The sequence below is a fragment of the Thalassophryne amazonica genome, chromosome 1 (assembly GCF_902500255.1).
Source record: "Thalassophryne amazonica chromosome 1, fThaAma1.1, whole genome shotgun sequence".
Taxonomy (NCBI): Eukaryota; Metazoa; Chordata; class Actinopteri; order Batrachoidiformes; family Batrachoididae; genus Thalassophryne; species Thalassophryne amazonica.
In genome coordinates, this window is record NC_047103.1 from 147,571,233 (window position 1) to 147,583,341 (window position 12,109).

At 41.4% G+C, this 12,109-nt stretch overlaps 1 protein-coding gene across 1 annotated transcript in view; it reads left to right on the top strand.

Annotated features, from left to right (window-relative positions):
* LOC117515123 (gamma-aminobutyric acid receptor subunit gamma-3-like) overlaps positions 1–12,109 on the top strand; it is a 378,931-nt gene that overhangs the window by 273,500 nt on the left and 93,322 nt on the right. The window lies entirely within an intron of this gene.

The window sequence follows — 12,109 nt, forward strand, 5'->3', positions numbered from 1 at the left end:
AGGTGATGATGCTGGACCTTTTGTTTGGTGCCGTTCCAATGAGATTTATAAAGATGACTGCCTGAAGAGAACATGTAAATTTCCACAGTCATTGATGATATGGGGCTGCATATCAGGTAAAGGCACTGGGGAGATGGCTGTCATTACATCATCAATAAATGCACAAGTTTACGTTGATATTTTGGACACTTTTCTTATCCCATCAATTGAAAGGATGTTTGGGATGATGAAATAATTTCTCAAGATGATAATGCATCTTGCCATAGAGCAAAAACTGTGAAAACATTCCTTTAAAAAAGACACATAGGGTCAATGTCATGGCCTGCAAATAGTCCGGATCTTAATCCAATTGAAAATCTTTGGTGGAAGTTGAAGAAAATGGTCCATGACAAGGCTCCAACCTGCAAAGCTGATCTGGCAACAGCAATCAGAGAAAGTTGGAGACAGATTGATGAAGAGTACTGTTTGTCACTCATTAAGTCCATGCCTCAGAGTCTGCAAGCTGTTATAAAAGCCAGAGGTGGTGCAACAAAATACTAGTGATGTGTTGGAGCGTTCTTTTGTTTTTCATGATTCCAGAATTTTTTCCTCAGAATTGAGTGATTCCATATTTTTTTTTTTCCCCTCTGCTTGGTCTAAAAAAGGAACCGTTACTGACTGCCACAATTTTTTTCCTGATTTCTTATAGTGTTTCTTAAAGCCAGAAAGCTGCCATTTGAAATGACTTTAGTTTTGTGTCATGTCTGTGATCTGCTTTTTTTCTACAAAATTAAACAACTGAATGAACATCCTCAGAGGCCGGTGATTCCATAATCTTTGCCAGGGATTGTACATTTGCAGCTCGGATGACTGGGCTAATGCAAATGAAGTATCTTGTCCAAGGACACTGTCAGGTAGTATGACCTGGAATCAAACCCACGTCGAGATACAAGTAAAGCTAACTCTTTATTCCAGCGAGCTACCTGCTCTAGATGAAGCAATTAGGGAATAACCTTGTTGTGTCTGAAGTTAATGCTGGATTTTACGGTCGCAAATTGAGAATGCGTCGCCGGTAAAATGGCTATTCATGACCGTAATCCAGCATTAACGTCCACAAATCATCAAACACAAGGGGGTTATTCCCATTGTAGTCCAATTCCAACGTTTGCACGTTACTGCGCACCACAGAGAGGCACAGCTGCCTGTGTTATGATGGAGACAGTAGTTCACATTATTTACATCACCCATGGGAAGGAATGGACAAATATCTGTACTGTAAGGTTGAGTGTCCATATAACAGCCTGTTCAGATTTGCAGCAGTGCACAGAACTTTCGGTTTCATAGCTGCTGTTCACATTCACTGTACATGATAATAATTCATAATTATTATTGTGATGAAGCATGCCCCATACATTTTAACAGGTCCTTTGTGCTCTGGTGGGGTGGACATTATTATACATGGCACATGCAGGTCATACCGGCAGGCATACCATGCCAGATCCATCTCAAAGTTCTCTCGTATGCGCTCAAATCATTTCGGATTTCGTTTTGCCACCATTGGAATATGTAAATTGCAGTTAGATGGTCCTCAGTTGTAACACATGGATCGTCGTCGGTTAAGGGTTCCATCTCGACCGTGCCCATATAGTTTTGAACATGTGTGTCACACTCGGGGCTGCCAGCCAATTTTGACCACCTGTGTCGACTTCCTCCAATGGCTGTCAGAATGTTTTGGAACTGAAATCCAACACCTTTGGGATGTGTGCCGATTCATAAGTCCGGCGCCGCTCTGCATGATTCCGGCAATGTGTGACGGGGGTATAACTTTCAGTTAAAATATGTAAACGATGCAACATAATGACAGCATTTACCAATTATGAATTGCAAGTGGATGAAATATGTACAATTTAGGAGGATCTTAGAAGATATTTTTTCAGTTTTACCCACTAACTGCTCCAAGGCAAGTCCAATGATTCAACAGTTTACAGGCACATTTATTGGCTGTGATCATCATAAAGTATATTTCATTTATCAGTTCATATTTTATAAATACTGCAACTAGAAACCTATTAAAATAGTTAACTGTTGTTTGGGAGATTTTATATACAGATGAGGACAAAATTATCAGTCCCTGCCCCACCCAACCCGACCCCATGAAATTAAATATTTCCTTCAAAATTTTCCCAAATGCTTTTTTAACAGAGTAAGACTTTTCAGCACAGCATGTCTAAACATACTAGTTTTATTTGGCATTTTTTTTTACATTATTTTACTTTGCACACAGAAACAAAACTATTTTACAAGAACCAAAAACTACCAGGGTCCCTAAAATTATTAGCCTCACTAAGAACTGACCTTTTGTTGAGCCACAGCACAGATCACTGTTGTTCATGATGTGCTTTAACTCTGTAATGCTCAAAGCTTGTAGAATCATGTTAAAACTGAGTGTTATATACCAATGCACACACTGCATAAAAATCTCAGGAAGGCTTTGAGCTGTCACTGGAGAAAGCATCAAAAGAAATCAGTTCATACTTGAGAAAATGAATTGTTGATGCTCCCTGAGCAGAAGGAGGAGGAATCAGAGTGTTTCCAAGTACAAGAAATGGAGTGAAAAGTATCATCAAGAATTCATCGAGAGCCTGGCAGAGGCTTGTTCAATGACTCTGGAAAGACAAGTAGTGAGAGACGTGTCTAAAGACCCCATAAGAATTGCCAAGACTCTAGTAAATGACTTAGCCAAGCCGGAATTGTCGTCTCAACGAAGACCATCACTAGAGCTCTGGACAGGAATGGACTGGGAGGTTTGCCAACTGAGGAAAAACTTTGTCAAGCCAGACTGATGTATAAGGACAACCTGGAGAAAGATTATGCATCCTGAAAGTGTGTCTTTTGGTCAGATGAGAAGAAACTAGAGCTCCTTGGCCAGAGAGCTGTTGCTTATGCTTGGAGAGGCATATAGCCAAAAGAACACGGTCCAGTGAAACACAGCGGTGGGAGTATTGTGCCGTGGGGATGATTCAGTGCATCTGGAACTGGGAATCACCTCAAGGTAGATGGAATCATGAAGAAAGAAGGACATGTGAAATTTCTGAAAGAAAACCTCAAGCAATCAGCAGCAAAACTAGGCCTAGGTCATCACTTTGTCTTCCACCACAACAACAACCCAAAACATACCTTGCTCCTGGTGAAGAACTATATGTCCAGAAGACCAAAATGAATGTTCCTGACTGAGCTGCACAAAGTCATGAGGTGAATCCCATTGAAAATCTGTGGGGTGAACTGAAGACCAATGTCCATGCCAGAAGACCATCAAATGTGGAGGAGCTTGAGAGATTCACCAAAGAAGAATGGGCTGGGATTCATCAGGAGACATGTCTGAGACTTTTTGAAAACAATCGACTGCACACTGTTATTCAGTAAATTGACTATTAGCATTGGGGCAAATAATTTTGACCCTGGTAGCTTTTTGTTTTTGTGAAATAATTTTGTTTTTGTGTGGAAAGTAAAATAATGTAAGTATCCAAAATGCAGCTAGGATGTTTAGGAATGTTGTGTAGAAAACTTTTTACTTAAAAAAAGGGGGGGGGGATTTTTAAGGAAACATTAAATTTCATAGGGGGCTAATATTTTTTTTTTCTCATCTGTACTTCATTAATTTAATTAAGAAATTTACTAAAATATATATATTAAGTATTTCTAATTGGGGGAATTTTATCTAGTTTAGAGTGGATTTATCCACAGTGATTATGCTATATATTTTACATGATTAAAAATAGTATATTTACATAAATAGCTATTTTTTTTTTTTTTTTTTTAGCTTTATGCATTTTGATTTCATTTTTCCAAACATTTAACCTGCCTTTGGTAATTTTGAAGGTCTTCTTTGTGTTGACAGCAGCAGCTGCCGCAAACCTTCACTGTCATTGCTGGAAAAGGTAACTGGAGACCTCGCATGCAAATGACCTTGGTAACAGCGCTACAGATGCGTTCTCAGAGCTAATACGTTCTGAAACCACTACAAAGCACAACGTGTTTTCAGCAGCAGACTTTAAGACAGGTTGAAGAGTACACCCAGACAGCAAATAGATCCGGGCCGGATGTAGTCCAACATCTGGTACTAATCCTGAAAACAGATCCGGTCCAGACAGTTTTTGCACCCTGGCCCAGATCCGGCACAGCTCCGCTTTACAGTTCTAGAACAGATCCGGACCAGATCTGAACTGGATCCCCAAAACACCAACTGTTTACAGACCATATCTGGCACGGATCTGAGGCAGATGTGGACCGCATCACAGCACCGTGGCAGGAACAAGTTTTACAGGGGTAAGTTCCACGGATCCGAGGAAACTGATTTGTATCTATAACACACAGATCAGTGTCCCTGGATTTATAAAACTTGATTGTCATAAGGAAACAAACCGCTTTGCAAAAAGCATTTAAAAAAGCCTCAGTGATGATCATGATTACAGAGTACAGAGTTTACAACCGCTAATGGATAGTTTCTACCGAGTGCAGATAAAATTACTTATCGTTATGCCCCATGTTCCTGCCACGCTGCTGTGATGCGGTCCACATCTGCCCCAGATCCGTGCCAGATATGGTCTGTAAACGGTTGGTGTTTTTTGCGGATCCAGTTCAGATCTGGTCCAGATCTGTTCCAGAACTGTAAAGCGGAGCTGTGCCGGATCTGGGCCAGGGTGCAAAAACTGTCTGGACCGGATCTGTTTTCAGGATTGGTACCAGATGTTGGACTACATCCGGCCCGGATCTATTTGCTGTCTGGGCATGTGCTTCCATGTTAGAAATTCAGTGGAGTCTTCCATGCCCTAATATCTATCTGTGGTATAAATTTGGTGAGAATCCATGAAGTAGTTTTGACATAATCCTTCAAAGCCTATATAAAGTGAAACTTGATCCAGAATCCGGCTCCGGATAACCTCAAAAATTTAATGCAGTCTTCCATGCCCTAATATGTACCTGTGGTGCAAATTTGGTGAGAATCTGTGCAGTAGTTTTGAAGTAATCCTGCTAACAGTAATCTTTCAAAGCCTATATAAAGTGAAACTTTATCCAGAATCCAGATCCAAATCACTTCTAACTTTTAATGGAGTCTTCCTCAGTCTAATATCTATATGTGGTGAAAATTTCATCAAAATCTGTGCAGTAGTTTTGATGTAATCTGGTTAACAGACAGACAGACAGACAAAAAAATGAGGTGGGCTTCATAGATAATTGGCAAAGCTTCTGGGGAAAACCTGGTCTTGTTAAGAGAGACGGCATCCATTCCACTTTGGATGGAGCAGCTCTCATTTCTAGAAATCTGGCCAATTTTATTAAACCCTCCAAACCGTGACTATCCAGGGTTGGGACCAGGAAGCAGAGTTGTAGTCTTACACACCTCTCTGCAGCTTCTCTCCCCCTGCCATCCCCCCAATACCCCATCCCCGTAGAGACGGTGCCTGCTCCCAGACCACCAACAACCAGTAAAAATATATTTAAGCATAAAAATTCAAAAAGAAAAAATTATATAGTACCTTGAACTGCACCACAGACTAAAACAGTTAAATGTAGTCTATTAAACATTAGGTCTCTCTCTTCTAAGTCCCTGTTAGTAAATGATATAATAATTGATCAACATATTGATTTATTCTGCCTTACAGAAACCTGGTTACAGCAGGATGAATATGTTAGTTTAAATGAGTCAACACCCCCGAGTCACACTAACTGTCAGAATGCTCGTAGCACGGGCTGAGGCGGAGGATTAGCAGCAATCTTCCACTCCAGCTTATTAATTAATCAAAAACCCAGACAGAGCTTTAATTCATTTGAAAGCTTGACTCTTTGTCTTGTCCATCCAAATTGGAAGTCCCAAAAAACAGTTTTATTTGTTGTTATCTATCGTCCACCTGGTCGTACTGTGAGTTTCTCTGTGAATTTTCAGACCTTTTGTCTGACTTATTGCTTAGCTAAGATAAGATAATTATAGTGGGCGATTTTAACATCCACATAGATGCTGAGAATGACAGCCTCAACACTGCATTTAATCTATTATTAGACTCAATTGGCTTTGCTCAAAATGTAAATGAGTCTACCCACCACTTTAATCATACTTTAGATCTTGTTTTGACTTATGGTATGGAAATTGAAGCCTTAAAAGTACTCCCTGAAAACCCCCTTCTGTCTGATCATTTCTTAATAACATTTACATTTACTTTAATGGACTACCCAGCAGTGGGGAATAAGTTTCATTACAGTAGAAGTCTTTCGGAAAGCGCTGTAACTAGGTTTAAGGATATGATTCCTTCTTTTTTCTGTTCTCCAATGCCATATACCAACACAGTGCAGAGTAGCTACCTAAATGCTGTGAGTGAGATAGATTATCTCGTCAATAGTTTTACATCCTCATTGAGCACAACTTTGGATGCTGTAGCTCCTCTGTAAAAGAGAGCCTTAAATCAGAAGTGCCTGACTCCGTGGTATAACTTACAAACTCGCAGCTTAAAGCAGATAACCCGTAAGTTGGAGAGGAAATGGCGTCTCACTAATTTAGAAGATCTTCACTTAGCCTGGAAAAAGAGTCTGTTGCTCTATAAGAAAGCCCTCCGTAAAGCTAGGACATCTTACTACTCATCACTAATTGAAGAAAATAAGAACAACCCCAGGTTTCTTTTCAGAACTGTAGCCAGGCTGACAAAGTGTCAGAGCTCTATTGAGCCGAGTATTCCTTTAACTTTAACTAGTAATGACTTCATGACTTTCTTTGCTAATAAAATTTTAACTATTGGAGAAAAATTACTTATACCCATCCCAAAGACATATCATTATCTTTGGCTGCTTTCAATAATGCTGGTATTTGGTTAGACTCTTTCTCTCCGATTGTTCTGAGTTATTTTCATTAGTCACTTCCTCCAAACCATCAACATGTCTATTAGACCCCATTCCTACCAGGCTGCTCAAGGAAGCCCTACCATTAATTAATGCTTCGATCTTAAATATGATCAATCTATCTTTATTAGTTGGCTATGTACCACAGGCTTTTAAGGTGGCAGTAATTAAACCTTTACTTAAAAAGCCATCACTTGACCCAGCTATCTTAGCTAATTATAGGCCAATCTCCAACCTTCCTTTTCTCTCAAAAATTCTTGAAAGGGTAGTTGTAAAACAGCTAACTGATCATCTGCAGAGGAATGGTCTATTTGAAGAGTTTCAGTCAGGTTTCAGAATTCATCATAGTACAGAAACAGCATTAGTGAAGGTTACACTTGATCTTCTTATGGCCTCAGACAGTGGACTCATCTCTGTGCTTGTCCTGTTAGACCTCAGTGCTGCTTTTGATACTGTTGACCATAAAATTTTATTACAGAGATTAGAGCATGCCATAGGTATTAAAGGCACTGCGCTGCGGTGGTTTGAATCATATTTATCTAATAGATTACAATTTGTTCATGTAAATGGGGAGTCTTCCTCACAGACTAAGGTTAATTATGGAGTTCCACAAGGTTCTGTGCTAGGACCAATTTTATTCACTTTATACATGCTTCCCTTAGGCAGTATTATTAGAAAGCATTGCTTAAATTTTCATTGTTACGCAGATGATACCCAGCTTTATCTATCCATGAAGCCAGGGGACACACACCAATTAGTTAAACTGCAGGAATGTCTTACAGACATAAAGACATGGATGACCTCTAATTTCCTGCTTTTAAATTCAGATAAAACTGAAGTTATTGTACTTGGCCCCACAAATCTTAGAAACACGGTGTCTAACCAGATCCTTACTCTGGATGGCATTACCCTGACCTCTAGTAATACTGTGAGAAATCTTGGAGTCATTTTTGATCAGGATATGTCCTTCAATGCGCATATTAAGCAAATATGTAGGACTGCTTTTTTACATTTGCGCAATATCTCTAAAATTAGAAAGGTCTTGTCTCAGAGTGATGCTGAAAAACTAATTCATGCATTTATTTCCTCTAGGCTGGACTATTGTAATTCATTATTATCAGGTTGTCCTAAAAGTTCCCTGAAAAGCCTTCAGTTAATTCAAAATGCTGCAGCTAGAGTACTGACGGGGACTAGAACGAGAGAGCATATTTCACCCATATTGGCCTCTCTTCATTGGCTTCCTGTTAATTCTAGAATAGAGTTTAAAATTGTTCTTCTTACTTATAAGGTTTTGAATAATCAGGTCCCATCTTATCTTAGGGACCTCTTAGTACCATATTACCCCAATAGAGCGCTTCGCTCTCAGACTGCAGGCTTACTTGTAGTTCCTAGGGTTTTTAAGAGTAGAATGGGAGGCAGAGCCTTCAGTTTTCAGGCTCCTCTCCTGTGGAACCAGCTCCCAATTCGGATCAGGGAGACAGATACCCTCTCTACTTTTAAGATTAGGCTTAAAACTTTCCTTTTTGCTAAAGCTTATAGTTAGGGCTGGATCAGGTGACCCTGAACCATCCTTTAGTTATGCTGCTATAGACTTAGACTGCTGGGGGGTTCCCATGATGCACTGAGTGTTTCTTTCTCTTTTTGCTCTGTATGCACCACTCTGCATTTAATCATTAGTGATTGATCTCTGCTGTCTTCCACAGCATGTCTTTTTCCTGATTCTCTCCCTTCAGCCCCAACCAGTCCCAGCAGAAGACTGCCCCTCCCTGAGCCTGGTTCTGCTGGAGGTTTCTTCCTGTTAAAAGGGAGTTTTTCCTTCCCACTGTCGCCAAGTGTTTGCTCATAGGGGGTCGTTTTGACCGTTGGGGTTTTTCTGTAATTATTGTATGGCTTTTGCCTTGCAATATAAAACGCCTTGGGGCAACTGTTGTTGTGATTTGGCGCTATATAAATAAAATTGATTTGATTTGATTTTGATTTTATTACATCCTTGGTGGGCGTAATAAAAAAAGCAGATTTTTCACCATTTTTCACAAGTTTTCTGTTGTGGTTCCAAGATTGTAGTAGTTCCAAGATTGCTGGTCCCAGGTTTGTTTCATTCCGAGGTCTATAGAAACCACTGGAAAGTGCTTTAGCGCCATCTTCTTGAGCACAACCACTTTGCATGGGCTTGCATTACACCACCATGCTCACAAACGTAATCTTATGACTACGCAGCTCAACTCTAATCAGAAACAACCCCTTCAGGTTGCGATGACATTAATCACGAAGATTAAAGATTAAAAGAGGAGTTTAATTATTCACTCCTTTCCTTCTCCGTTCTCGTGCCTTTAGTGCGGTCATTAGGCTTTGTGTTCTTCAATGATTTAATTTAAGTTCGTTGTTAGGAGGGAAAATGTTGTTGCATGAACAGGTGCGAGTAATTATAGCCAGCCCTCGCACGGGGCCGACAACATGCTGATACGTTTCAAAAGCAATGATGTGACCACTGAAGATGAAAGCAGTTCATAATGACTCAATAAGAAAAGTGTTATGAATACAAGGCGGGGGGGGATCCGGAGAGCTTGACAGTAATTTTTAACCCCTTTTAACCTTATTTATGAAGTAAATATATTCAGTCTAGTTTGAGCCATGTGATCTTTTGTCTTCCACAGGACATGTTCAGATCTGCATAATGTGACCTGATTCAGCAAGTAACAGGAGTACTCGCCATGATTAGCAGAGAGATAAGGGGGAGAGCATCACATTGTTAAGGACCTCAGTGGAGATTAGCTCTTTGTTTGTCTGTTTGGTCTGTTTCACTTCAGCGTGACACTGTCAAATACAATCTCGAAAACAGGTAGATCTCATTTTGTAATGACAGGGGGAAATCTTATTAGTTATCAACCCTTTTGTAGTGTTTAACCACCTGCTGAGAGGAATGATGATGATGCTTAAAATAAGAAATTGCATCTTCTGGTGCACATTTTTAAGCTTACATATTGCACATTGTCCTGGGCCTTCAAGTATTCTCTGTATTTTCTGTGGAAACGCTGGAAAACAACCTCAAACCTCATGCGGTTGAAGAAAATTAGCTGATTTCTCATTTATTTCTTGGTTTCTTCTTCCTGTTTCACTCAGTGGAGCTCCATCTCCACACAAATGATGATTAGATCCCCAGCTAAAAATACCTATCATTAATTTACATCATGACAAACTTTGAAAGTGCTGCATTTCTCATCTGCTCCCCTGCTCCTTCTCTTGCTCCATCCTTTAGTCCTCACAAGCACAAGAGATATGGAGACCGTTTTAATGAGGACACAGTGGACAGATCCCAGGCCAAAGTGCCTCCGGGGAATCCCGCTGCAATTCCACACAGTCATTATCAATTCAGCAGCACCCGCTTCAAAAAGCCCAAATGTGGAATCCCAAAGAATTTCTGGTTTGTTCTACAATCCCATTGCAAATTCAGAAAAGCTGCCATTTGGAATCAGAATCAGAATAGCCTTTATTCACAAAATATCTACAATAACACAAGGAATTTAAGTTGTTGTTAAGTTTGCAGAGGATACAGCAGTGATCGGGCTCATTAGCCAAAGGGACGAGACAGCGTACAGGCGAGAAGTGGAGAACCTGACACGGTGGTGTGGAGACAACAGGTCCGGCGCCAGAAAAAAAATATTAAGGGGGTGATGAGTTTATCACAGGGGGCAGGGTCACCCCCCCCCCCCCCAAAAAAAAGTGCACACCGGAGGGTACCTGCCTCTGAGCATGTGTAATGAATTGGGTGCACTCCTAGAAAGCTCGTGTCTTTAGGCTACACCGTTGTAAGAGACTGACTAAGAGTAAAGAGTGATGACAGTATTTTTTTAATTATTATTTGAACGTACGAGGTCTGTCCAAAAAGTAACAGACCTTTTTATTTTTTTCAAAAACTATATGGATTTGAATCACGTATGATTGCATCAGCCAAGCTTGAACCTTCGTGCGCATGCGTGAGTTTTTTCACGCCTGTGGGTTGCGTCATTCGCCTGTGAGCAGGCTTTGTGTGAGCAGTGGTCCACCCCCCTCATCGGATTTTTATTGCGAGTAAAATGTCTGAACGATTTGGAGCTTTGCTGCATCAAATTTTTCCAGAAACTGTGAGAGACAATTAGGTGGACACCATTCGGAAAATTCAGATGGCTTTCAGGGACGATTTTATGGGGATCACACAGATTAAGGAGTGCTCCAGCCGGTTTAAAGACCGCCCACAGCGGCTGAGAGCACGGCGCACTCCGAGCGCCGATCGACAGGCTGAAACCCCACTGAAACAACCAGATCATTTCCAAAGTGAAGGCTTTGTTGATCCGGGACGTCGTCTGACTACCACAGAACTAGGAAGAAGACATGGACATCAGCACTTTTTCGGCACATTCCACTGTTACAGGAGTTTTTGTCATGGAAAGAGAAGCAGAGGAATTCGCGCGTCGGGATGTTGCCGCATGGCGCAAAGCAACGCCGTGATGTAGCCTCACAGGACATGTTCTGGCATGTCCAGCTCATCCACAATTTCTCGGATAGTCACACGACTGAAAAGCCACCGAAAGCCATCTGAAAGCCATCTGAAAGCCATCCTGTGAGACCAACATGGAGGTGCTTTTGTCTGTGCCATTCGCAGCTCTGTGGCGCATTCCTCGTCTCCTCCATCAGGTATCTTGGAGTCCACCTCTCCAACACTCTCACATGGCACACCAACACCACGGCTGTCATCAAGAAAGCCCACCAACGTCTCTATTTTTTGAGGACATTGGGAAGGGCCGGACTGAACACCGAGGTCCTCAGGGCCTTCTACAGCTGTGCAGTGGAGAGTGTCCTGTCCTGCTGCCTCCCTGTGTGGTATGGTGGCTGCACGGTGGCAGAGAAGAAAGCGCTGCAGCGGGTGGTGAAGTCTGCACAGAGGACCATTGGATGCAGCTTACCACCCACTGGGGTCATCTACATCTCCAGATGTAGAGACAAAGCCACCTGCATCCTCCGAGACTCCACCCACCCTGCGCACAGTTTGTTCACACCCCTTCCCTCTGGAAGGATGCTGTGCAGCATCCGGACAAAAACATCCAGACTGAAAAACAGCTTCTACCCGAATGCTGTCAGACTGTTGAACAGTTCATCATCCACCACCAAACTGTGAACATTGCACAACATGCCCATTGTCACTTTCTTAATACTGTAACGCTGCTACTGCTGCCAACCATGTGTCTTGTATATATATTCTATGGCC